Below are 5,663 nucleotides of genomic sequence, written 5' to 3' on the forward strand. Positions count from 1 at the left end.
AGGAGGATGTTCCTGTCCCTACAGAGTTTCTGGTAAGGGAGGGGGAGAGAGATTATTACCTGCCCCTGCCCACCTGAATTCCAGGGGTGGCCTTCTATGGTCAGTCCTCCCAGCAGAGAGATTAGGATTGGAGATCTTTACCCAGAAATATCTAGAGGAAGATTCTGCAGGGAACTATCACAGGAGACACTGGCTGAGTCTGTTCCAATTCTTTTAATAAAAAAAAATAAATTATTATATTTTAACAGCTTCATAGAAAACGGATATACAGTAAGACACGTACTATATACAATTCTAGAGTATTATGAGTAAAGGACGGGCTAATAAAGGCACTAGCCTAAAGCAATACAGGCACTCCCCCTCCCCCCCCCCAAATTCCCTAAGGCACATTCCACAGGGACAAGTGGAGGGGCTAACACAAGCCCTAGCGTTAACACACCCCTGAAATATTTACAGGACCCCTTCAGGAGAAGGACAGACTGATACAAATATAGCAATACGCTTTCCCACTCTCCCCTTGCCCCCCATTCAAATGACGTTAAAGAGAAGTTGTGCACCTGAATCTGTTAAAACTCAACAATTTTTTAAAGTTCCACTTTCAGATGGAGCCCTTCAGATGATAAATTGTGATTCTCCCCACCCCACAGATCTCCTGCTATTGTTTTTAAGAGCTTTCTAGCCCACTGACTGACTATGCAGGGGAAACAGGGACACTGACTTTTCAGTTTGATCACATTGTGCCTAGATGTTTTCCTGACTTTAGTTTCAGGTGTTAAACAGCAAAAGGTTCACAGTGATCTGAGCGCAGTGCGCCTTGTCAAGCTGATCGGGTCTTTGCTAAAGTGATGTTTTCATTCCATGGCGTTGTTAGGAAACGGTGACATTATTTTTGTGATTCTCAGATTTTTTCAGTCCCTTCCTGATGAATTGTCATTTCTCTTCATCGTTACATCCGGTTTGCTGCAGATTCAGTTTCTCCTCGTGTAGCACCTTGAAGAGCTCACAACACCCTTCTCATTCAGATAAGCACAGTCTCCTCCACCCCTTACTTCAAACCTGTAACAGAAAGTGACGGGACTAGGATCAGTCAGAGTCAGCAAAAAACATCATTCTGACCAGTGCTGTATGGCTTTCATCTCATCCGCTGTCCTAAAGTGGTTTAAAAGATGAGTGCTGATTCCTCTTACCCCTACACAGCTGGGCCTCTGGTCTGTATCTGATCTATCTAATCTGTCCATCCTACTTTGTTGCAGAGATTGGGGCTTTGGTGCAGGGATTGTCTCCCCCTCTACAGTGCCTAGGCACTGGGGTGATGCTGCAGTATTAATACCCACCAGTCTGTCCACATTCTGTGTTTGACCCCAACATGCGGAGAGTGAATGGAAGGAAAGGGACTCACGGGTTGTTGAATTCGGTGCCATTTGGCCATTTCCAGGGCTGGTGCTGTTCCCTCCAGAGGCCGATCCAGTGGTCTGGGAGACCTTTATAGCGCAGCATGAAAGCCTGTGGAAACAAATCCAAGGGAAAAGGAGGGTGAACTCTCTCATCCATCACCTCTCTCACCATGAGGCTCCTCCTCACCTCCCTGTCACCTTACTCTTCCCAGCCCACGGCGTTTCCCCAGCCCCTCCCTCTCTGGGGCTCTGAGGTCTGCATTTGAGAGCACAGTGCCACATGGACTCTCTGTCCAGCCAGGGCTGGAACTCAGCTGCCAGGACTTTTGTTCACTCGGATCTCTCACTGCTAGAGACTCCAGGGTACCTCAGTCTCCAGGGGCTTCCAGAGCTAGCAACCCAAGCCCTGTCTATGCAGTCACAAAACACCTGTGTGTGTCTCACCTTCTCCTGCAGGGTGTCAATCCCAGCCAGGGAGGCGCTGAGGGAAGAGCAGTGGCTCTGGCTGGAGCTCCAGTTCCCTTCCAGCTCTGAGAAATAGTAACATTTCCCTCCGTACCCGACCCAGCCTTTAGGGCATGCGACGGCAGCCAAACACGGTGTCGATTTCCCCCCTGAAAATGAGAAGGGAACACGTCAGTGAAACTGTCTCCTCCTCTGCTCCCTGCTCTGTGTCAGAGTCAACTCCCCCTCCCCTTTCTTCCCCCCAGCCAGGCTTCCGGTGCCTCTGGAATCTTACCAGAGTGCTAGAAAGAAGGACAGACATGCTGGGCTCCTGGTATCCCCCACAGTGTGCACAGTCCCAAGAAGGTTGACATGCAACACCTTAAATGGTAACACCTGGCTGTGCTACACCTGGGAGTGATGGAAACGGTCGTGCTCCTGGGGAATCTCTAACAGACGCCTGCTTTTGTGGTGATACTGCAGGTTCTTCCATTGACAGTGAAGTGAGGTCTAGTGATGCTGTATCACAGGCCTGTTCCTGTTCCAGGACTGTGCGCTGCCATAGAGAGACTGGGGACAAAGAGCTCAGGATGGGTGGGCCGTAACCAGCTATATGTGAAAATGAAACTGAGCTTCCCTGCTTTACTACTGATTTGACAGGCAGAGCTAAACTGCCTCCATCAATCCTGATACAGCCGGGATGTGTGTAAGGAGAGTCCCCCCAGGCACACACTTCACTGGAGGGAGTGGTAAAGAGAGTAGGAGATGTGTCCTGTATGAATCCTTCCTGGCCCCAGGGAAGCCAGAGACACCAGGGAGCACAGAGCACAGACCTGGTGATAAGTCAGGGCTGAATGGGAGCCCTAGGAGAGATTCTTCACTCACCTGCCAAAGCAGCTGTGGTAACGATCAGTGTGAGAATGAGGAGGGCAGTGCCTGCGCCTAGAACAGCCACCAGCACTTTCTGTGCAGCAGGTTTTGGGACTGGGGGCCAGGCCAATAACCTGGAAGAGAAAAGGCCATTAGAGTTCCTGGGGCTGCTCCGGAGGGGACAGGGGAGCAGAGCCAACAGTATCAGCAGCTCAGCTGTTGGGGCCTGCGCAAATTCTACAGTATAATTCTATAGCAAATGTCTATGACAGCAGCACCCAAGGAATCCCCACAGAATTGGAATCTCACGGCAGCAGCTGCCTTATCAGCATATGGAAAGAGAGTCTCTGCCTAGCAGAGCTTAAAATCTAACAGACAGGTCACTACAAGGGGGTTTAACAAAGCTGAGAATGGGGGAGAGAGGGTAACCGGGACAGGAACATGCAACTGTCAGGTTACACACATACCTATTCCATGTAACCAAATGTCAGTCACAGTTTCTCTGTATTTGTGCAGCACCATGCACAGCGGGGTCCTGATTAACGTGGGGGATTTGACTCTTCCAAAAATAATTGGTCAATTGACCAGTGAAATATTGTCAAATTGGGTCTATATGGTCAAATATTTTGAAGCACTAATTTGTTAAAAATAACAACAGTGACAAAAAGTTGAAGACCTCATGGTCTTCTATAGGCTCAGCCTTCGACAGGTCTTTGTGCCTAATTAGAAAAGAGAAGCTATTTCCTTGACTTATTTTAAGTCAGAATAGTGCAAGCTAGTGATAAAGAAAGAATGGAGCCATCGTTCAATGAGATTGGCAGGCTGCTGCCTACATCAGGTCGTTCTTTCTGCAATATTGGACGATATTTGATGGTCATTAAATACTAGGCAGTCAATTAACATTATTTAATGGGGTTAATTGGCAGGCTGCCAAACCTACTCCTGATCCAGGATTCTGGCTTCTGAGTGTTGCGGTTTTAATAATTGTTAGAATAGACACTGAAGAAGCTTCAGTACCTGGCTCTGCTTCTCTTCTCCCCGGCTCCCCCTTGCCATTGGGTGCTGGGTGCAGTTTCTGCTCAGTGGGATCCACTCCTTTCCCCATCCCTCTTCCCTCAGTGACACACACAGTCAATGGATGTGGCTGTGCACTGGGCTGGGATCAGCTCCTCTCTGCCAGTAACTGTCTGCGCCGAACCAGCAGCGACTGTTCCAACCAGCTGTGGAGATCCTGGCTCCGGATCCTCTCCACCCTGCAGATTCCCAAAGTGATCTGTAAATCAGGATTTCACAAATCCCAGCACATTCCAGGTCACTGGTGTCTTTCTTGCTACTCACCCCCTTTTTTATTGGCTAAACTTCCAGATTATTCATTGTCTCCCTGTGGAGGTGCCTTTGCAGGGAGCCAGCAGATATCCAATACTCAAGCTCCTCTTCCTCTAGAAGGCTGGTTTTGATCATCCCTCCCCTCACCCCTGAGTTAGTTGTGAAAAGCACAATCTGCCCCCATGAAAATCAGCTTGGCTCTGCCTTATCAGGGGAAGGTAGAAACTTTTCCTTTTGAAAATATTATGGAAAGAGAAGCCGGGCAGAGACTGGTTTTAATTACCCAGGGGCAATGGGAAAGGTCTCCCCTTCGCCTAATTATCCCCTGCACTTCCCACTCAGCTCAGACAGGCCCAGACGTCAAACTGGGTTAGCAAAGAGGATCCCGGAGCACTGGGGCGCTGCACCTGCTTTGCTGTACGATGCTTGATGGGGAAGGAGGGTCCCTACCCCAGTTTGTTCATAGTCCTGCCAGCTGCGGTGTGGCAGAGACAGACCGAGCTCTCCCCTCCGCTGGGAGCAGGGGGTCAGCCGGCCTGAGGGCCAAGGGCCCTGCAAGCCTGGCAGCCCGGAAACGCTGCTGATCACTTGGTGTGGTTAGAAGGGCAGGTTCCAGTCCCAGCGCTGCTGTGAAAGGAGCTCTGAGGCCACCTGACTTGGCTGGGTTTCCTCACCTAGTCACATGGGCCCAGGAGATTAGTTGTCGGGGAAAATGCAGCAGTTAATGGCATTACCCAGGAGAGTAACCAGCATGAAATGGGGGGTGCATGTCCCCACCCGACACTGCTGCTGTAGGTGAAGGAACTGGGGGTACTGGGGGTGCGGTTTCATGTACCAGTTTGGTTCAATGGCTCTCAGCACCCTCACTTTCCTGCATCCTGCCTCCACCCACACCCAGACCCTCCGCCAAGTGTGAGGTGAATCCAGTGGGACTCGGGTGGCAGGCCAGGCCAGACAAGTGTTGCCGGCGGGTGAGCCAGACCCAGGGGCGGCTCTAGGAATTTGGCCGCCCCAAGCAGGCATGCCTGCGGGGGGTTGGCTGGTCCCACGGCTCCGGTGGACCTCCCGCAGCTGTGGAGGGTTCGCTGGTCCCGTGGCTCCGGGTGGAGCATCCGCAGGATGCCTGCGGGAGATCCACCCGAGCCGCGGGACCAGCGAACCGTCCGCAGTCATGCCTGTGGAAGGCATGACTGCAGAAGGTCCGCCGGAGCCGCCTGCCGGCAAAATGCCGCCCCACGTGCGCGCTTGGTGCGCTGGGGTCTGGAGCCAGCCCTGGGCACAGCCCGGCTTGTGTTGGGTCCTGTCAGGGCCGGATCCAGACCCCAGCGTGCCAAGCGGGTGCTTGGGGCGCCACGCCGCGGGGGGGCGCTCTGCCTGTCGCTGGGAGGGCGGCAGGCGGCTCCGGTAGACCTCCTGCAGGGGTGCCTGTGGATGCTCCACCGGAGCCGCGGGACCGGCGACCGCCAGAGCACCCCCCGCAGCGTGCCGCCGTGCTTGGGGCGGCGAAATTGCTAGAGCCGCCCCTGGGTCCTGTCCTGGTGTCCTCGGAGCCCCCGCGGCCGGAGACAATTGTCCCCGGGAAGCATCTCAGCCGCTGGCACAGACGGCGGGCAGGGGGCGCTCGGCAGC

At 52.9% G+C, this 5,663-nt stretch overlaps 1 pseudogene; it reads right to left on the minus strand.

Moving 5' to 3' along the window:
• Positions 1-908: 908 nt before the first annotated feature.
• On the minus strand, positions 909-3,813 carry LOC120392369 (annotated as a pseudogene).
• Positions 3,814-5,663: the final 1,850 nt, after the last annotated feature.

This window comes from Mauremys reevesii, unplaced genomic scaffold (assembly GCF_016161935.1).
Source record: "Mauremys reevesii isolate NIE-2019 unplaced genomic scaffold, ASM1616193v1 Contig1, whole genome shotgun sequence".
Classification (NCBI taxonomy): Eukaryota; Metazoa; Chordata; order Testudines; family Geoemydidae; genus Mauremys; species Mauremys reevesii.